Below are 23597 nucleotides of genomic sequence, written 5' to 3'. Positions count from 1 at the left end.
TTTAACTTTTGTCTGTGCTTGTAGATTGTAAGGGTCATTGGTAAACAACATGTTACATGGTTAACTTTTGTACACGATTGTGGATTATAGTTTAAGATACTAATTATTTGTAAACAACATGGTTAATTGATTTGAGTTCAGGACCTGGTTTTTCCCTTGAACACTCTATGATCTAAGAGATTTTTGACAAGTTTATCAGTTAAAAATAAGTTGTTTGATGATATTTGAGTACAAGCTCTAGCGATTGAATGTTCTTGAAGCGAATTTTCTTAACGAAGTTTGTGGGAAAATTACTCACATCCTGATCTTCTTATTGTGTCTTAGGTTATTATATAAGGTTTTGAAGTAAACAAACTTCTTTATTCCTATTTTAATATCAGTCTTTATGGAATCTCTTTAGTTGTGTTGAAATTTAATTTGAGATAAATAATAAATTTAAATTATTAATTGGAACTACATAGTGCTCATTGACATGCTTAATTAAATCATTATTTTGGGATTATTGCGAATTCATTCATGGACATTATGGATTACTCCACTGTGATACTTTAAGACTGTTGGCACATCTGCTCATCCAAGACTACTGACACATCAGAACACTCAGTGCTAGAATTCATTCGGAACTCTCTATACCTTTCAATTTGTGATTATTTTAAGATTATTTGGGATTTATTGTGCAAGTTTGTAAATTCCTTTTACATTTTCATTTTGTGTTCTATGGAAAGAAATTATTTGTTGAAGTTCACTAACCCTGCTACTGCTCCGGTGGCCTAGTGGTTAGAGCGTCAGCCTCATATGCGGGAGGTCGTGCGATCTATTCTGGCCGCGTCATACCAAAGACTTACAAAAATGGTACTAACAGCTACCTCGCTTGGCGCTCAGCAATAGTGTTAGGACTGGTCGGCCTGGTGTCAGGATAATGTGACTGGGTGGGACATCGTGCCACACGTCTGGGGCATGATGTCCCAGTGCTAGACATCACTATAAGCTGCCACGCTGAAGACATCGTAGCGATATGACTGAAAAATTGTTAAAAGCCACGTTAAAAATCCAAATCACACACACACTAACCTTGTTTGTTTCTTTTCCTGTTACCTAGTTTAAGACCATAGAGTTGTAACAGGTGGTAGTATGGTGGTTGTAGTTGTTGTTTTGGAGTTTAACACCATTTTTTCAGCGCATGATGGGTTATGCATGGCGGCCAGTATTACCGGTGAAGAATGAACCCAGGAATACCTTGGTAAAATCCACAGAGCCACTGTAAGCTACTGGCAGCTTTCTCACATACCCGAATTGGAGCCAGCCCCAGACTCGAACTCAAGCGGTCAGAGGTGATATTGCAGAGATGGGTAAAGGCGAGTGCTTTAAACCACCCGGCCATCCGGGAAGTATGAAAAATACACGTGTAAGAGGTTATCAGAAAGTAGTATTCCCTTGTTAAGTCAGGATGCAAAAAATTATAATAAATGCTTTCCGACCTATGGCGCCTGCTTTGCGACACTAGCTTCTCTTTTGTGCTTAAAGACAAAAGTAAAACCGGGTAGTTCCACCTGTACAGGATAAATGCAAAGTCTAGCTATCAAAACAATAAAAAGAACATAACTGACCAAACAAGTGATAATTTAGAGGTCTGTTCACCTCCCCAGCTAGGCGGAAATGACCAAGTTCCTTTTTGACCCGTGTTCTGTCTTTTAGCTCTTTTTAAGGTAAATCAGTTTCGTCTTTTGGTTGAACACTTTTCTTCTTTCCTTGAACACTTTTCTTCTTTTCGTTGAACGCTTTTCGTCTTTTGTCTCTTGGTTGAACACTTCTCGTCTTTTGGTTGAACGCCTTTCGTCTTTTGGTTAAACAGATTTCTTCTTTTAGTTGAACACGTTTCGTCTTTTGGTTGAACACTTTTCACCATTTTCTTGAACACATTTCTTCTTTTGCTTGGATTTTTTCCGTCTTTTGGTTGAACACTTTTCGTCTTTGGGTTGAACACATTTCTTCTTTTGGTCGAACACTTTTTGTCTTTTGGTTGAACAGTTTTCGTCTTTGGTTTAACACTATTGGGTTGAACATTTTTCTTCTTTCGGTCGAACACTTTTCGTCTTTTGGTTGAACACTTTTCGTCTTTTGGTTGAACAGTTTTCGTCTTTGGTTTAACACTATTGGGTTGAACATTTTTCTTCTTTCGGTTGAACACTTTTCGTCGTTTGGTTGAACATTTTTCGTCCTGTGATTGAGCACTTTTTGAACCCTTTATTTGTACACTTTTCTCTTTTGGTTTAACATTCTTCGTCTTTTGGTTGAACACTTTTCTTCTTTTGGTTGAAGACTTTTTGTGTTTTGTCTGAGCACTTTTCAACTCATTTGGTTGAACACTTTTCTTTTTTGGATTAACACTTCTCAGCCCTCATTGTCTATGCATAATGTTGTCCCAATACGCTTAAATAGACTACACATTTTAGCGATAACCATTTTCTTGCTTATCTTAAAAAAAACAAGAAAGAAAAAAATAACACAAAATACTTATTTCAGAGTATGATCAAAGCGATTATAATGACTTCTGACAAATTTTCCGATGTGATAAAAGAACGTGTATTAGATAATAATTTCTTGAAGTAGAAGACTGCTTCATTGTTGGACTTTCTCACCTTCATGCAAGATAGGCTTTATTATAGTGTCGCGAGACAATATGTGCATGTTTTATTCGATGTTTCCATATATGACTTCTGACACGCTAAAATGTATATACCTGTGCATAGTATATTGTTCATATATGTGTCTCTTGACCAATATCGTTACACATTAATTCATTTTAAATTTGTATGAGCAAGTGTGGGAGCATACTTGAGTGTGTGTGTGTGTGTATCTGTATGTGACTTCTTAATTTTTTATATAACAAAACCTGTTACAATAATTGAGGACCACATGGCAGGTGGGTCTTTAATGAATAAGAGTAAATAATTATAATAATCTCCTTCAAATAAATTGATTTGATCTGTTCTTGGATATCCTTACGCTAGTCATGAATTTTACAGTGGATGTATCGAACACTTTTATATGATTTATTGGGTGGAGGACTTGGTTGGGTGCTTCAAAACAGATTTGTTAAAAATAGTAGCTTCTCGTATTATGCGAGACCTAGGCAAAATTTAGTTTTAAAACATCTTGTAGTTAGATATATCCAGTGATCATAATTGCGTTGGAAAAATCAGTTTTTAATGTCCTGGACACTGTTCCGGGTATGGTCTTGCAATATGATCTGTGCATTAACCTTTATAACTTATATTGATACCCATGAAACGTAAATTGATGCCATAAAGGTCTACATTTCTTGATGTACTAGGTATGGATGATATAATTTACTCTTGGTTGATTTTTTAGCACAGACCGTTGAACTTCAGTCCTAATATAGGTGTTAAAAAAGAGAAATATCTTGAATTTGGATAGATTTTTTTAAAATGCTAGACACAATATTGACCCTGCGTCTTGCAATATGTCACACTTGCTCTCCAGCCCAAGTAGGTGGAATCAGTTTTTCCTTAAAATAACACCTAGCTACCACTTTATATGCACGATGTTAATAGGCCATAGAAACAAACAAAAAAATTTCTAAAGCACCGATTTTAGCTTTGTCAGATAAAGAATAAATCTGGGTCGCTATGCGGTTAAATGCCGAAGCCATTCTCTAGCAAATTTGCAATGGAATTACAGTTGTGGGAAGTCTGACACAAACAAAGAAGCTAGTTATTTTTAGAATGTTGGATAAAAAGTGTAATGGTAAAATCTAGAATTAACACATGTGTCTATTCTTCCTGTAAAATAATGTACCAGCTACGAAGCAGATGTTTCGTCACATCACAAACAAATTAGTCGTGTGATTTCTTTTCTGTTTTGTACTTTTAATTTGTACTGTGTGCTTGACCTTTGTCCACAAATGAGGGTACATGTTTAGTCTACCTGACTACTCTCATGTTTATGTCATGTTGGTAAGTTATAAATAAGCTGTTAACTGATATTTGAGTTCAAGTTCTCGTCTTACTTACAAACTTTGAATGTTCTAGAAACTAACGTGTGGGCTCCTGGGTTTTTTATTATGTTTTAGAAATATTCATTTCTATTTTTAATATCAGTATATTAGTTGTGTTCAAATAGTTTTGAGAGGAATCATTTATTTCAAAATTATTCATTGGAATTACAAAGTGTTCGTTGACATTTTGGACAAGAGGACTAATTTAGGAGTGTTGTGAATTTATTCAGAGAGATTCGGAACTCTATGCTTTAAACTTGTGATAAAAAATTTTACGATTATCTGGGATTTAATGTACAATACTTTAAGTTTCTTTTAAATGTTTACTTTATAACTTTGAGAAATTAATTTATTTCTTGATTCTATTAAACTTGTTTATTTAGCTTCTTTCTGTTACTTTGTTAAGTCCACACGGTCGTAACATTACATAAATTTTATTCAGGAAACATGCATTAAATTAGATAAATACAGTTCATTACTGCCAATTCGCTATATTTCCTCGGATACCATTTCTTTTATAATTCAGTGGATGATACAACTGCAAATGTAAAGACCTGACAATTTTTGATCAACTATTTGTAAAGAATATATAACTTCTAATCCCATCAAAGATCCGACAAAACAATGATTTGTGTTCCATCTGTGAAGACTAGATAAACCCTTTCCTCTTCAAAGACCCGACAAACAATGATTCATGATTTGGGAAAACTCTATAACCCCTTTCCTCATCAAAGATCCGACAAATCAATGGTTCGTGTTCCATCTGTGAAGACTAGATAAACCTTTTCCTCTTTAAAACCCGACAAACAATGATTTGTGTTCCATCTGTGAAGACTAGATAAACCCTTTCCTCTTCAAAGACCCGACAAACAATGATTCATGATTTGGGAAAACTCTATAACCCCTTTCCTCATCAAAGATCCGACAAGTCAATGGTTCGTGTTCCATCTGTGAAGACTAGAAAAGCCTTTTCCTCTTCAAAGACCCGACAAAGAATGATTTGTGTTCCATCTGTGAAGACTAGATAAACTCTTTTCTCTTGAAAGATCCGACAAACAATGATTTGTGTTTCATCTGTGAAGACTAGATAAGCCCTTTCCTCTTCAACGACCCGACAAAGAATGATTTGTGTTCCATCTTTTAAAACTCTATAGCCCTTTTCCTCATCAAAACCCGGATAAACAATGATTGATGATCTCTCTGTGAAGACTCTATAACCACTTTCTTCATTAAAGACCCGATAAACAACGATTGATGATCTCTCTGTGAAGACTCTATAACCACTTTCTTCATTAAAGACCCGATAAACAACGATTGATGATCTCTCTCTGAAGACTCTATAACCACTTTCTTCATTAAAGACCCGATAAACAACGATTGATGATCTCTCTGTGAAGACTCTATAACCACTTTCTTCATTAAAGACCCGATAAACAACGATTGATGATCTCTCTGTGAAGACTCTATAACCACTTTTCATTAAAGACCCGATAAACAACGATTGATGATCTCTCTGTGAAGACTATAACCCCTTTCCTTGTCAAATACCTTACACAATTTTTCATGATCCATCTGTGAAGAGTATATAACCCATTACTTCATCAAAGGCATATCCACCATTAAATGGTAGGTCAATTGATTCAAAATGGACGAGCTGTAGAGATCGTTTGGTGACCTTGAGTAATCGTAGGATGAGCTCGAAAAGGTAAACTAGTGATACTTATCATAGGATAGCTGGAGTAATCATGGGGCAAACTGAAGTAGACAAACCGGAAAGAGCTGGCATGATCTATACTTAGCTGTAATCGGGAATGCAATGGTGGATTATTCAATTGGAAAACTGCTTACCCTGAAAGAGGGTGCTGTGAAACATCAGTTCTTCTTTTAAAGAAAAAAATATAATACCATTTTGCATTTCTCATCCAAATGTTTTAGGAAAGTCAAGAAGTGGAACAGCAGACCTATGTCGCGGAAAGACATAAAGAAAATTCATTAAAAGTGAAATTCAAAAAATTAACTGTAGGAAATTATATGAGCTAACATAGCATTGCCAATTAATTATACACGCATTTTTGAGAAATGTACGATGATGAGTTGAAACAGTCATTTAGAAATATAGATAAACTCTTGGACGAAATAGAAGATACGAAACAACAATTAGAATACCTTAACACTTTGCATTTCAAAATATTGTTCAGCAAACCAAAGAAGCTCTAAAGCCTTTTGAGAGCGCAATGTAGCCGATTAATTGAAGACATCCCAAGACAATCTTATGATAAACAAGCAATAGGTGCAAGACAACAGCTCATTACTTCAGAACCGAAAATCGTTCTAACTTTATGAATAGAAATCACACTTAAGGAACATATAGTTTCATAAGGTTAGATTATAATTTACAAGAATCGAAAAAGATTAAAATCTTTTTACAAAAGGTTATGTACAGTGCATTTTTCTGCATTAAATATGTTTACAAAAAAGCGCAGGTAGGTTACTTTTATATAGTTTGTACCTTCACTTTTCAGCTTATACATTTTTTAATTTCAAGAATTGACCACCGTACAAACTTATGTCGGAAAATGTCATGAAGCTACTTATACTTCTATGTTTTGGACTACCTAATTAGGTTCAGGTTTGTTTCCATACAGGTAAATACTATATTCTAGTTGCACCTTCTGTACGATATGTGTTGCGAAGCAGTATTCTCGTTGTAGAGATGATGTTATACGCAGTTTTCTAATGTAGACTATTTTGAACATCAATAGACCACACATTGTCTTTTTAATGTGAAGAATTAGTATAGAAGTACTTTAAATCCTTACATCACGCATTGTATTTGGAATGTAATCAACTCGTATAGGTACGTGTACGGTAGCTTTAGTAATATTTGGAATGAAAATAGTTGTACTATAGAGATAGCAGATTATAGGTTACTCCTTTCTATTCAATAATATTTCATTTAAAATGGGGAAGAGCAATAAGATATTTTTCTTTTTAATTGATGTCTGCGTAGCAGCAAAGCCATTTCAATATTTTTCAAAGATTGAACTCACTCTGCTATTACTAGACCCCTTTTGAAGCTTTAATAATCAAAATGCAAGGATGACCTAGAAATCAACATCTATGTACTACTTGAAGCCATAGAGACTCAGACGTAATGATAAATTTCCATAGAACCCGACCATGACATCCTTAATGTAAAATTCCCACATACTCGCGCTTTTTTCATTTCGAAGTGAATGATGTATAAGATAAATATGTTTCTAGCATGGTTTGTCTTCTTATATCTATCTTGATGAAAGTAATCCCAGGGACAAGTATAATATCTAACTCTCCTGTTCGCATAGGCTGACTGCCTCAGATTTTGTACCGATTTTAACCAGTAAATATGAAAGGTACCAACACTTTGCCTGAAATTATATAATTTAACATTCCTGCTTGCCACAGGTTTGGGGGCCCCGAGTGGCCCGAATGGCCGAGTGGTCTAAAGCGCTCTCCGTCACGGATCAATGCCATCTCACCTCTGTCTGGTTGTGTTCGAGTCTCGGGCTCGGCCAGTGTGGATATGTGAGAAAGCTTGCCGATAGTTTCTCGTGGGTCGGTGGTTCTTTCCGGGGTTTTCCCGAGTTCTTCCTCCACCATTAATACTAGCCGCCATGTATAGCCTATCTTGTGCTGAAAAATAGCGTTAAACTCTATAACAACAACAAAAACAACAAAGCCACAGGTTTGATTCACCCCTGTGCGATTTTGCTTGTATTTATACGAAATAATAAAGTCACTGAATTTTACCGGGGTTCAGCGGAGGCAATTTTCATAATTTTCATAAATTAATTCACCATCACAACTATTTATTGATTACTACTGTTCGTCCTCTCCTCCTGCAAACCCTTTCGATGTTCCCCTACGATCTCTCCATCTAATCCTATGGTTACTCCAGCTCACCGTGCGATTACTCCAGCTTGCCCGACACACCCTACGATTACTCCAGCTCGCCCTACGATCCCTCCAGCTAACCATGTGATTATTCCAGCTCACCCAACGATTTACTCCAGCTCACCCTATGAGTACTTCTTCCCACACTCAGATTACTCCAGCTCAACCTACACTTACTCCATTTTGAACGATTTTGCGTGCCATATGAAATTATAGGAGATAGCGAAATATACTGGTACAAAATAATGCTGTGACAAAATGAGATATCGAACACTAATTTCGAACTATAAAATGTGGGGGGGGGGGGGGCGGGGCCTCATAAGGAAAGAAGAATAAGATTAATTCGTTGTGACGAGAAACTAGTGTACATAAGAGTATGAGGTCAAATAGCTGACGTTTGGAGACACGGTCACATCGTAGCTCAGATGTAGCAATTCTGCAAGTGCAAGTCATCCTGATCTCCTTTCTTATATTATTCAAAAATAATGCATTCTGACTAGCAGGTAATTAGCACATTCAAAGAAATAGTGAAATTCATTTTCTCTAAGAGTTCCTCAAATCATCATTGGAAACGTCAGGGTTATGATTACTTTTAACCTTTCTAATTTGACAATATGTTATCGAGTGTTTTCAATTTGCATAGGAAAATATGTTTATTTGATTGAATATAATTTTTTTCTGGATTGTTCCTGTCTAAAACTAGGAAAAAAACAGCAACAACTAACTGGTATTACGATATCCAGCATTCAAATTATTACAGATTTTGCTAATGGAGAGGAAATACTTCATATGAAACTGTTTTGGGTACTGGATGGTTAAAAATCTGTTGTCTTTTATTTTATCGTTACTAATATTAAAGTCAACGATTATGCTTTCTTAATTGCTTCATCATGTAATAGTTTGTAGATAAAGATAAGCTTATGATTTTCCCTAAGTTTTAATAATGATTCCCAAACAAATCATTACATAAAACGTAGGCACTGAGGTACAGTTTAGTAATCCTTAGTCCTTATATTAAAGTACGCATTGAGGTATCGCTAAGTAATCCAGTAGTTATCAAAATAATTATATAAAAGTATGCATTGAGGTACCTGTAATTAATCCAGTAGTTATCAAAATAATTACATAAAAGTTCTCATTGAGGTACCATTAAGTAATCCAGCAGTTATCAGTTATTATATAAAAGAACGTACTAAGGTACTGCTAGGTAATCCAGTAATCATCGAAGTAACCTCTTTTGAATACTCCGATGGAGATCAATTTCATGTTCAGAATGACTTCCTCAATGCATACTGGGACATTCAGATACAAAGGCGTGCGAATCCATTAAAAACTTCAGGCAGTGTCTAAATCATATTTCATAAATCACTACTACGTTTTGTACAAAAAGGAAATGACAGATCTTTATAAACGAAATATTTAATTTAAAAGAAAAAGAACAACCCTGTAGAGCTACGTTGGGGATCATTAGTCACTCAGTAACGAAATTGTTATGTCACTGTGGCAGGCAGTTGTGCGGTAATAGCTTGTTTCTACCGGCAGTCCACGAAAGCCACAAACAGTTATCCTTGGTGTGTTGTAATCTTATTTATTGTGCGCTATCTCAGAGCGACAGCATTGCAATACTATCTTTGGCGTTGTTAACTTGGGCACAGAACATTGCCATCTTTCCCACCTACAGGTATAATAACGTACATTGGTATTGGTCAGAAGGTATATTAGTCATTGTGTGTAATGAGTAGTCACTTATTATCTGTGAATACTGTGTGCTTATGTTATAACACTTGTGAATTCGGGAGAAGGTAAGTTCAGTAAGCATTTTTTTCTTTTTCTTTTACAAAATGTAATTACTATGCTTACATCCAAATTATTGCATATGTGACCTATTTCCTTGATATCCATATTATTGCATTTGTGACCTACTTCCTTTATATCCATATTATTGCATATGTGACGTATTTTCTTTATGCGACCTTTATATAGTTTCGTTTAATAGCAGATAGATCAATTAATCCTGTTCACATTTAAATGTATGGGATAGTGTGTCATTACTTCTTCCAAGACAAAAAGACAACTTAGGAAAATGGTGCCGAATATAAGGATCCTAATAATTTTAATTTTAATGGAAAATCAATTGAATTATTGTACACTAGTATTTATGCAATGCATTTTAACATATTCGTACACCTAATCATTGTATTTTAACATATTCACACATGTATACAAATCATTTCAATATAGTCATGCATTTATACATTTTAACATATTTGCACATTTATACAATACGTTTTAAAATATTCATACATGTACACGACGCTTGATTTAAAAAATGTAACAGGTAAGTTTTTCAGATTTCTCTTTTGAAACTAATTAAATCAAGGTTTACGTTTTAACTTTCTAACTGATGATTTTAAAGATTCCGTTTTTGTACGGGATATTATTCATCTGGGTTTTTTTGTTTATATTTTTTTCCAGACTTAGGTTTGTACAGGGTGTATTCATTTTAGTTCTTCTTCTTCTTCTTCTTGCTAATAAGTAAAATAGCATAATTTGACAACAAACAGCTGAACAAAAACACTCTTTTAAGTGTTTATTGAATTGTAGTATGTTAAACTTAATTGCACAACTCAAAAAGTAAGTTTGGTTTGGTTTTGTGGGATTTAACACAGTAGTTCAGCACACGATCCGCTGGCTATTCGTGTTGGCAATCTTTCTCACATACGGGCGATGTTCGAGCCGAGAAGTCACACGGTCAGATGTGAAATGTGCGAGTGATCTGTACGCTTACCATGTACAGACAGATGTGAAATGTGCGAGTGATCTGTAAGCTTACCATGTACAGACAGATATGAAATGTGCGAGTGATCTGTAAGCTTACATGTACAGACAGATGTGAAATGTGCGAGTGATCTGTACGCTTACCATGTACAGACAGATGTGAAATGTGCGAGTGATCTGTACGCTTACCATGTATCTCAAGGACCCAAACCTTCACATTTAACGATGAAAATCTTATACCAAATCTGTCATCACTTTATGGGCTGAAACTGTTTGACTGACCCATCTTGCGATCTATCCACGTAGAGAATATTGACGAGAACATGAAACAATTGCAATATTAAAGTTCAAACCTGATAATCATTGTACATTAATTTTAAAAAATTTAATATTTTTTCTTCAATTTTATGTAGAAAAATCGGGCTAATTAAAAAAAGTTTACTAATTCAGTAATGATGTTTCTCTTGTCCAGTCAAGTTGGACACAGGAATTTGTATCCTCAGGAATATCAGAGAATCCAATCTGCAGCCACGTTATTCAAGGGAAGATCTAGGTCTTTGATGTTGGATTATCATCATCATAATAACTATAATTATTTAATGTTGTTGTTATTAGAAAATACAATAATTATAAGGTACATAAAGATCCTGTTGCATGTTTGCAGCTCTGAACTGCTTATATAAATATGCATAATTAAGTATATTCGGTAGTAATATGCGATACATTCTAGTCACCCAATACCTCCGAGCCAAAAAACATACTGACATTCTACATAAAAGTGCAATTTGTATGTCAGAAACTCTAAACTGCCTATATAATGTATATTGTCAAGTATATTCAACAACCTGCAGTAATATACTATGCAGTCCAGTCAACCACTACCTCCGAGCCAATAAACATAATGACATAAAAGTTCCGGTTCATCTCTATTGAACTATACCTATAAAATGTGTATTGTATGGCCATTATATACTCTGTCTTGTCTGAAATACAATCTGTAACAAATATGAGCATTGCAACCTGTCAATACATGAATCACATTGATTAGGATTTCATTCAAAACCAATCTAGTTCAGAGCTATATATAATTTTCCACCAAATAGTGTGTCTAAGTGTGTATGTATACATCATGTTTCATTAAATCATTTTTATACTAATATTTTCGCCCCAGTCTGTGTATTACTGTGAAAACCTGTTTCTGCAAGATTAAATAGCAGAACCTATAAACATAGTGATACATACAACTATACCTATATAAATTTCTCTTATATATATATATATATATATATATATATATATATATATATATATATATATATATATATATATATATATATATATATATATATATATATATATATAATGCATTACGAAGTATGTATGCAAGTATGCACATATGTATGTATGTATGTATGTATGTGTGTGTGTGTGTGTGTGTGTGTGTGTGTGTGTGTGTATCATTTTCCAGAAGGAATATGTCCTGGTCCTATATAAATTGTTATGTAGAATGTACATGATTATTATAACCTAATTTCATCGTACAAAATTTGTGATTATTAAATGTGACTGCATATTACACTGGATGACCAGCCACTGTTGAAAAATTAAAACCTAGCTAACTCGATAATATGGTTTTAAAGGAATCTAACGCACAGTAATTATTACGGTCTCTGAGTTTGTTTTTTTTTTGTTGCTACAAGCAGGTGAATATACCAGTAATTTATACATTTTGTGGCACTGCGTTCAGATATAAACAAGACAGTAAAATGGATGGGACAATGAGATGTGGCACGCAGAAGTGTCCCTAGATACTTATATTAAAATAATCCATAGGTAGTATCATATCTTTATTCGTATACAGAAATATATGTCTGTGTCAATGTCAGGCAGTCGTTGTATAATTCGTATAGTACCAAGAACAGCCCACCCTCAATACCCCCATTAAAATGTTTTATTCTTGAAGGTTGAGTAGGCAACAACAAAAAAAGATGTAGGAGTGAGTAAGACGATTTACAGTTTTGAAACAAGTGTGTCTCCAATTAACTTTCCCACACCACCCCCAAGGAGTCACATCACCCCATCCAATAAACAAACCCAACCACATACATGCAAACTGGATCCGGCATTGCCACTATCTGGGACCATGGGGAATCGACGCATTCATTGGTTAGAAATACTACATGACTTCTGTATGTACTAACCACACGAAACAGTCACACATATTTGATGTGGTCACAATCTTATTAGATTATAAATAGTTACACGAAGACTGTTTCGTATGGCTAGCGAAAACATATATGAAGTAAAATTGTACCTTTCTGACCAAACAAAGTATTGAGTTCATTTGGTTTCATAGATTGCGAGAGTTCGTCGAAAAAGACAACAAACATATTAACATTAATTTTATCTTTATATTTTTGTTAAGCAGTTGTTCATCGAAGTGTTGACTTCGCGTCACTTATCTCTTTATTTGTTCTATCATCACATGTAAATCGTACAAAATACCTTTTAAATGTCGTTTTAAATCACTTGTCTGTCAACAATATGACATGAACCCTAAATGGGAGATTGTCATGTATAATTTTGCAATAAACTACTCTCAAAAGTAGAGTCATTCTTTCTAATTCATGCAAACTGGTCGCAAAAAGGGAATACGAAACAGTGTCAAAACTATGGGGTGTTTTAGGATGATGTTGGCCCCACACTCACCCCAGAAATTTTCCAGTCAAAGTTAAATATCTTTAAGTGAAATATAAGACATAATTAATCACTTTTAGGAAAGGGCACCATTCCCTCTTTTTTTAAGAAATCAAGCCACCATTGGAAAGAAAATTGTAAATCATTCTAACCTGTACATAACAACATATTTGCGGCATACTTAAATACTGCTTAGGCAATGAAAAGAAGCAATTATTCATATTTTTGGTTTGAAAAGATATGTCTTTTGTCATGTACCGTTTTCTACATAATGTATTTAGTTTCAGGTACACGTACTGATAGCCAACGTTAGCATTTTTACCCTTGCTCCCATTATATGCTTAGTTTTACCAACTATGGACTGTAAGCCACTATATGAGGCGTTGAAGCGTACACATATGGAGCGTAACATTTGTGTACAATACCCATTCATTTATATATTCACTCTATTCCCAACTAGACACTAGAAGTTGTAAAGGTACTGGGTTATTTAGGTCAATAAGGTCGTTTGACTAGTTAATTAGATAGAACTAACGTGTATGTCTGCTAGTGGGTAGTATATACAGTAAGATTTCATAAGTAACAATTGGACACTAGCAAAGTGGAACTAGTATTGCTTCTTGGGACCTTTCCAGGTGAGTTGGCTACTGAGTTTTAACATAAATGTTTGTTTGCACTAAATAACTTACTTTGACGCTGACAAGATATTTTCCATGAAATACCACAAGACTGATCAATATATAGTTTTTTTTGTTGGTGTTTTTGTTTCTGTTTTCCATGTAAAATGGTTGAAATTATTAAGATTATGTTGTAAGAATCTAGGAATTTATTAGTATGCCTAATTTAAAGTAAAGATTATATACTTTTTCCACGGTGTAATACAGTACAACACATGAAAGACCATAATGTGGGAGATCATCAGTTGTGACGGACCATATTCGTAATGCACATCTTAACGATATGTCATTGATAATATAGATGCACAATGTATCATATATATCTCACTTGGTGTCATTGATGAGATAGATAATATACCATGTTTATCTCACTCTGAGTCAGTGATGAGAGAGGTACGCAATATACCAAATATATCTCCTTTTGGGTCATTGATGAGATAGATATTCAGTATACCATATTTATCTCACTTCGAGTGATTGATGAGATAGATGCTCAGTATACCATATTTATCTCACTTCGAATCATTGATGAGACAGATACTCAGAATACCATCATTTTCCTAATTATGGCTTGCGCTTGACGAATATTAGCACATCCCCAACGCATAATCTTTACTTAGCAAAATATTAACCTTTGATAAACTTAACCCGTCATTTTATACTAAACTGGTACTATCTATATTTGTTCAGTGCTTGTAGCACTATGAGACTGCACTTATTTCAGTTTGTGTGGTGAATATGATGGTCACCTCTAGGTACTATTATTGCTTTATATGTGAATCTCACCCCAGGGTACTATTATTACTTTATATGTGAATTTCACCCCATGGTACTATTATTGCTTTATATGTGAATTTCACCCCATGGTACTATTATTGCTTTCTATGTGAATGTCACCCCAGGGTACTATTATTGCTTTATATGTGAATGTCACCCCAGGGTACTAGTATTGCTTTGTATGTGAATGCCACCCCATGGTACTATTATTGTTTTATATGTGAATTTCACCTCAGGGTACTATTATTGCTTTATATGTGAATGTCACCTCAGGGTAATATTTATGCTTTATATATGATGGTCGCCTCAGGGGTGGTTTTACCGCCATTTTTCAGCACACAATAGGCTATACATAACGACCAGTATAATTGGTCGAGAAAGAACTCGTGAAAAAACCGGAAAGAAATTCCGATCCATGTGAAGCTGCTGTCAAGCTTTCTCACATACCTACATTGGCCAAGCCCGAGGCTCGAACCCACGTTGAAAGGGATGAGATGGCATTGATCGGTAAAGGTGAGCACTTTTGATCCAGGGGCCCCAAGGTAGTATTATCGTTTTATATGTAATGGTCACCACACGTGTGTGTGTGTGTGTGTGTGTGTGTGATTTGGATTTTTAACGTAGCTTTTAAAAAAAATTAAGTCATATCGCTACGATGTCTGCAGTGCGACAGTTTATAGTGATATCTAGCACTGGGGCATCATGCTGCAGGCATGTAGCATGATGTCCTACCCAGTCACATTATCCTGACACCAGGCCGACTAGTCCTAACACTAACCTATTAATGCTGAGCGCCTAATGAGGCAGCTGGTAGTTCCATTTTTTTAAGTTTTTGGTATGACTCGATCAGGGTTCGAGCCCTCGACCTTCCGCATCCTAGGCAAACGCTCTAACCACTAGGCCACCGGTGCGGTCACCGCATTGTAGTATTGTTGTTTAGTAGATGATGTTCACTCAGGGAAGTAAAGAATTTAATATATTATGGTCACATCATGGTATAATTATTGTTTATAATTAATACAGTAGGAAATTATGGCAACTAAAGACACATTTTGATTCTTTGTTTGACTGAATTAGTTCCTTTTGATGGAAATTGTACAATATATTGCTTACGGTTCATTTTACAATACTGAGATAGACACAGTAGAAAGGACACACAAATATCGCTTTAGAACTATATTTATATGACTATTGTTACGAATCTAGGGTCTTAAACTAAGTCACAGAAAAGAACGAAAACCAACAAGTTTGATAAAATTCAGCAAATAATGTATTTCCATACAATGAAAATTGAAAATTTAACAAGAACGTACTGTATTACGAATTAAATCCCAAACAGTCCTAAAAGTTCTATCAAAAGTCCAAAAGCACAGATGTACAAGTAGCCTCGAATCTACTAATGTGTCAACAGTAACGAGATATCACAATGAAATATTCCAAGATGTCCTTGAATGAATTCACAATAATTTCCAAAATAGTTGTTGTTGTACGGTTAACGTCAGTTTTCAGCGCAAGATAGTCTGTACATGGCGGCCAGTATAAATAGTATAGGAAGAACCCGGGAAAACCCCAGAAAGAACCACCCACCCACGAGAAGCTACTGGCAAGCTATTTTACATACCCACATTGGCCGAACCTGAGACTCGAACCACGCAGACAGATGTGAGATGGCAACGATCCGTAACGGTGAACGCTTTAGACCGCTCGGCCACAGGGGGCCCCTCCAAATAGCAATTTATACCGAAAGTCAAAGAGAACTTTGTAATTACAGTGAATAATGTAAATAAATAAAACTTCTCAAATTAAGACTGAACCCAACAATAAGACCGATTCCACTTTGGATGTTAAGATAGGAATTAATAATTTTGAAGTAGACAGCATTTATATATATAAAAAAAGATAAGACACAATACAGGCTTGGATTGGATTAGATTTTTTTGTAACGTAGCTTTAATATTTTTTCAGTCATATCGCTACGATGTCTGCGGTGGGGCAGTTTATCGTGATGTCTAGCACTGGGCATCATGCCACATACATTTAGCATCATGTTCCACCCAGTCACATTATACTGATATCAGGCCGACCAGTCTTAACACTAACTCTTAATGCTGAACACCTAGCGAGGCAGCTGTTAGTGCCATTTTTATAAGTTTTTGGTATGACTCGGTCGGGGTTCAAACCCGCGACATCCCGCATCCGAGGCGGACACTCTAACCACTAGGCCACCGGAGCGGTCTACACACACAATAATAGGGCCTTGTGAGGGACATTTCCTAATCAAATTTGTAAACAACTTGCTTCTAGAACATTCCTAATTTCAACCACAAAAAAAGACCTTCAGCTCAACATCTGTAAACAGGTTTACCTCCAGTTAATAATGATCTTAATATATACTCTAAAATCACAGAGAAATTTTAGCTATGTAATATGTTACTCGCAAAATAACAAGACATTAGTCAGGTAGGCCCTAAACTCAGGCACTGACCACAGTTGATCATACAATATAGATATACATAACATATAATCATACAGAGAAACGAACACACAATACATAACAATACTAAACTTTTATTCTTATTAAAACTGTTTGAGAAATTTATTTAATTTTCGCAAATTCTCGCATTTTTTCACAGGACTATTAATTAGTGAATCTGAGCTATTACATTAAGAAGTTATTTGTGTATAAATGAGCATCCAACTGAGAATAGAATAAAGATTCTGATCTGCTATCACATAATGCGCTGACAGGAAAGGGTGCACAATGATTATTTGAAATCGTGAGCAAAACAAATGAATACGCTGCAGAGAAAGGGTCATGCTATTCACTTCATTACAGTGTTTTAAAAATGACAATACGGGTAATTACCATATTGAAAAATCTCATGAATGGGTTAATGCAAAACGTATCTAATGTCTGTTATTAAACTGGATAACTACATTTTTTTTTAAATTTTAGAATGCCCTCATTTTTTCTCTCTGATATTTAACAAGACTATGTATAGTTGAGTATAAGTTAACTACCGTGCATTTACCGTACATTTTCTGTGTATGGATATGTTGGTTACGTGGATTATTTTTTTTATTTGTTTTTAATTTTTTTTTGCTTGTTAACTAATTTCACACATTGTACCATTCACTTGCACATATGGACTTGGTTAGACAGACGTTAAGGTAATGCTCCACTGACTGATTATATTCTCCTATGAGATAGATGCCGTTGCTGAACTTACTTAACGATGGATGATGCATTAGTAGCAATTGATTTAGCCCCTGCAGACATTTAATTACCTTTCCAATGGGACATTGGATTGTTGCTAAAACTAAATCGATACCAACAATAATTTTGTGACAGGTGTGAGATGCACAACAAAGAACATTATCTTCCGGTGTAAAAGTTTAGCTTCCGTTGCTAATCGTTACCAACTGTATGTTGAGTGAACTGGATAACATTATAAGTACATCTTGTACTGGAAGCAAAAATAGTTCCAGTATTTAATGCATATTGCGGATTATGGAAATTATTTTTGAACTCCAGGTAACGTTTCTTGACAAGTGATTATAGTTGGAAATTCCTATATATAACTAATTATGCAAATATATGCAACGTATAAACTGTTTTTCTAAAGATAATCCCGGACAGGGAGTTAGTGGTGGTGTGAGGTCACTGTGAAATGTATTTGCAGTAATTGGGTTACTATACTGTTTATGAGACAAATCTGAAAAACAAATTCAGTAAAAGTAGGATTTGAAATATCATCAAGAATAGTTCTGTCTTTGCATAAATAAAATAATATCTCAAATTGATTTTTAAATTATGTTTTAAGAAAGCTTTACCAAAACATTAGTGTAACTTGTATTGAAATCTAAGAAACCGGTTTACATAAGAAATGAGAAGAAGAAAATATTGCAAACTTCTACGCTGATGCATAGTTGTGTCTTGTGGAAGTAACCAATGTGTTTCGAATGTGTAATAAGCGTTAAAGTTACCTTAACCAACATTAAGAACACCTCTGGCAATTTCTGCGAGCCAAAATTATGCCTCGATTGTATGTTAACAGTAAAACTTATTCGATACAAGGGAAACATTGCATAATTGATTGAAGTAAATATGGCTGCTCGCATTTGAATGCTTAATTTTGAAGATCATCCTATAATACTGGAGTCCCAAACTGTACAAGGATATTTTAAACAGTGCCGGATTACCAAATAGGCAGAGTAGGCACCGGCCTATGGGCTCCACGCCTGTTAGGGGCCCCGCGACAACGGATCAAAATAATATTGATTTGCTCTTGAAAGAAAATTAATAATATCGTGTAATATTGTTTAATAATATTTAATAATTTTTGTTTAATAACATAAAATGTTAGTTTGTTTAATAACATTAATGATTGTTAATATTTGTTTTGTGTAATAAAAAAAAGTAGGTTTATTAAAAATGTTGGTTGGTAAAATTAAGAACGTATTAGGAGATAATTTGCGGGGGGGGGGGGGGGCAAGATTTTGCCTGCCTGAGGTCCTCCGCTGGGTTTAATCCGGCACTGATTTTAAACTGGGATTAAAAATTCCTTTAAAAGTTTACTCCTTCACCCCTCATATTCTGCGTGTGGATTACAATTGAATAAGAAGAAACTGCGATATACCTGGCACATATCTCTTGAATGTTAATGTTTCACTTAAATATTTAATTTTATTTAATTTTTCTAAGGGACTGACCAACTAGCCTATTTTACTCATTATGTTTGTTGGGGGAAAAAAAATAATCTTAATAGTAAAAGAAAAAGAAAATATGTTGGCTCGAAATAATATCCCAGTTATCCCAACTCTAAAATTAAATGGTCAGTGGCTAAAGAGGTTCATTTTAAGAAATGTGACGTACTAATTTCATAAGATTTTCTTCTTGTCATCTTGTATTTCTGACGCTTTCATTAATGTGTAAGTCATTATTTGCACCTGATTGAAAGTGATCCAGTGTTGAACAAGTTGATCAAGAAATTTGCACTGTGCCTGTGTACATTTACCTTGCAGTGATGTAATGGTTGATTGAGCTGACATTTACATCACGCAGTGTATTCATTCATGCAAACAATTCCTATCAAATCTAGACGATATTTGCACTTGTACCTTTTACTTCGAGTATTAACGTTTCATATTTAATCTGTTTTCTTGTAAATGTAATTGTGGTGAGCACACGAGATTTTTGATGGAAACAAGTGGGAGTGGGGGGTGGAGTGTGAGTGGGAAGATAGCATTCTTACGGTCCTAGCTCAAGGATGTGATAATTTGGAGATCGTTTGCTTCAATATTTTCTACAAGAGCTATTTACAATACATAGAAATGTACCTAAACTAACCACTGTTGGTTAGTATCCAACATTTCAGCTGTTTTAAAAAGGTGGTCATTTAAAGAGATTCGATTAGTATTTAAAAAAGCTTTATTGGGATGAAAGTATTGTATTTATTCTATGATTGATGACAAACCCATATAAAACGTTTACAAATTGAGGTTAATTAAATGTTTGTTTGACAAAACGTTATACAGTACAGTGCCCGCATCTCTTTTAGAAAGAGAAAATAGAAGAAAAACGAACAAATATAAACATTTAAAAATAATAAGAATGGTAAATAAGCGCCTTTGGTTTATTATACTGTATGTGGCCAGCCTGCATAAATAACCAGGTAGTTATAGAGGGATAGATCAGGGAAATCTCGCTGTATATATATTATAGCAATTATTTTGTACAACGAATTGCTTGCAAATAATGAAATAACAATTTTGTAAACAGCATATAAGAATCCGTGACATCAAAGGAAATCGTGTCCTAAATTAGAGAGAACATGAAAATATAATTTTTGTTGATTATGTCTAATGCAATTCGATAGCAAAATTACACCGAGTTTATTTTGTCTTGAAAATTACTTTTTTTATCATTTCCTATTACTGTCCATCACTTGGAGAATACAATGAGTGAAGTCTTATAATGACCCTTATAAGCCGTGGTGTGTGTTGGAAGTAACAATATTTAGTACTGGGTTCGAGATGGAAGTAATAGCCATTAGTATTAAGTGCGTGACGCAAATGTAAATAATTCGAAAGACGACTTGGGGATCAGATCAGGTGAAACATTTGCGCTTTATTAGAACCATTGCTTCCTTGAAGTTAAATATGGATGTTCGATCTGTGCTATAAATTCAAATCAACAATTAGGAACCGACCATGCATTTTTCGGGGGAGGGGTGTCTTTCCAGCATAATGGTCGATCCCTCAGTTCATTTTGTGATTTGTGGGAAATAATCCATTTGCAAGACTAATATGGTCTTGCAGGTATGATTTGTAATCAGTCAAATGTTGTTAAATTCACCACCATCACCACCACCATCCCGCCCAAGATGAATTAGTCATTGATAAGAAGGATCGGTAAAAATAATTAAAGATCTATGGATGCTCTAATTGCACATGGAACAATTCAAGGACCAAGCACCAGGTATCTAGATTTCAACAAGATTAACTGAGTTTGAGCCTGTCTAAAAATGTGTTTCTTTGTGAAACCTGCATACAATTTAAATCAAATAATATATTAATTAAGCAAACGTTAAGACATAAGAAACTTGCTCTTTAAGACTGTACCTTTTGTGACTGAAAAAATAAATAAATCCCGACATTGTTTTTCGTTCTACTGGGTAGACGTCTTGCAATAAATAGTATATCTTTTAGCAACACAGGATGGTCTAAATAAAAGAGAAGAGTATGATTTCTTCTTCTATACAGTATATTGATGCCACTCCCATGTATTGAACAGCCTTTGATAAAGCCCGTATTTCAAATCCACCAGAATGTGCTGAATATTGACACCGGATATGAAATTATTTTTATGTATACATTTCAGTCGTGAATTAGGACCATTACAAACGACCTTCATGAAGCAAAACCAAAAATGCAATATTACAGTAGCAAGAAGGTTTACAGTCATACAATGTGCATACTACCAGGTACATTGGTCGGCAAAGAGAAGGGAGGGGGAGATTTAGGAATATCATAAATACAAAAATACACTAGCATATAATTTTCAAAAATTGGCAAAAATTAAAGTTGTCCCCAAAATACTGACACATTTATAAGTTGCAGATAAACAAATAAATAAATAAATGGGGCAGCCACCATTGACTGTAATTGTAGTAATAAGTAAAACCCAGAATTAGACAAGACATGCTGTTTCTCATTAGTCTTTAAACTATAATTTGAAAAAAAAATGAATCTGTGCAGTGGGAATATGATCTCTCAATACATGTTGTCTTGTTCTGAAATGGTTTCTCAAGACATGTTTTACTGCATATGCTAGGATTGTTCTAAATACCCAAAGAGACCATTTATGTCAACTAGATACGCCACAAATCAAACCGTACTTTTACTCTAAATACGTGTCTTAACTTAATAGCCAGACATTGAACAAAGCATTTGTAGATAATGAAGGAAAGAAAGCTCTACATGAATGAGGCGTCCTTAAGTTTGGTATATCCATAACATATATATGTAGCCTATAGATAATAATACTTTTTATTTCTATGTCCTCCATGACAGCTCAGTCGGTGGATAACAATGGGTTGATTGCAGGATCTCCTGTAAGGGTAGAAAGGGTTTTTAAAGACAACTCCAACTTATAGTGCACTGAGTATAGACGAAACAAAAAATAGTTGTTTTTTTATAACTGGCATGGGTATGTTAACACGGTATCCTTGCATGCATTAACCAAACTACTCCAAATCTGTGTGGAAAAAGTGTGCAGTTTTAATTTTAACACAAGTCATCGACCAAATGATCTCTTATGAAGACGTTTTGTCCATCGTCCCGAATCCGTCATCCAAATACAAGACTGTTATCTATATTCATTCTAAACAACTAGGTGGATTGCAATGAAACAAAAATAAACGCATTCATCTCGAGGTCTGCTTGGTACCACACAGCAATGGCTGCCACATCAGCCATCTTGAAAATCTTGTCATCGTTAGTACGCCAAATGGAAGGTACATCGACATGGAGGTTTTCCCTATAAGGTAAACTGCGATATCTAGTTGATTTTAAATGAAAGCGGTGCAGATGTGACATCCAGCGTATATGCTATGACGGCCATCTTGAAAATCTTGTTAATAATACTCTCCGTCAATGAATGGTGTTATGGACACAAGTTTTCACAAAAAGACTAATTATGGTGTCTAGTTATTTCTAGATGAAAATGGTGCTAATCTGAATTTCAATGTGGCCACCATGGTTATTTTTTCACAGCAAGATTTCTTATGGTGGCTAGTTGGTCTTAACTGAAAACGGTGCACATCTGCTTTGTCTTTGGATATCCCAAAATCTTGTTCTCACTACTCATCCTAGATGGGTGATCCTATCGACTAATTCGTGTGTTATCTGTGCTATCTAGCTGGTTCTAAATGAAGATTGTACCGATCTGATTCAACATGGCCGCTACGTCGGCCATCTTTTAAAGCATTGTTATTATTAATCCTACTTAACGAATGGTCGTACTGAAATAGGATTTTCGCTAAGCTACTTATTATGATGTCCAGTGAGATCTTTGCAATACTTCTTGCAATATTCAGTTGGTTCTGAATGAAACTAACGCAGATCTGACCAACCATAAATTAGCACGTTTGTGAAGGAGTCTTAAAAGTCAGACCTAATTGACCTTGGGGTCATGTCAGAAATCAGTATTCGCG

At 34.9% G+C, this 23597-nt stretch overlaps 1 protein-coding gene across 4 annotated transcripts in view; it reads left to right on the top strand.

Moving 5' to 3' along the window:
* Positions 1 to 23597, top strand: part of LOC149792586 (uncharacterized) — a 74611-nt gene that overhangs the window by 3862 nt on the left and 47152 nt on the right. The window contains exon 1 of one of the 4 annotated variants that reach the window (XM_089971213.1): positions 9543 to 9753. The exons of 1 other annotated variant lie outside the window; for it this stretch is intronic. The gene's annotated coding sequence lies outside the window, so the exon portion shown is untranslated. Of the gene's footprint in view, positions 1 to 9542; positions 9763 to 13925; positions 14062 to 23597 lie in introns of those variants that run through there. 2 more of the 4 variants (XM_089971214.1, XM_089971215.1) reach the window with 2 other exon arrangements.

Source organism: Sinohyriopsis cumingii, chromosome 9 (genome assembly GCF_028554795.1).
Source record: "Sinohyriopsis cumingii isolate HCF-2022 chromosome 9, ASM2855479v2, whole genome shotgun sequence".
Lineage (NCBI taxonomy): Eukaryota > Metazoa > Mollusca > Bivalvia > Unionida > Unionidae > Sinohyriopsis > Sinohyriopsis cumingii.
The sequence above is the reverse complement of the archived record's forward strand: the minus strand, read 5'-3'. Positions and strand labels throughout refer to the sequence as shown.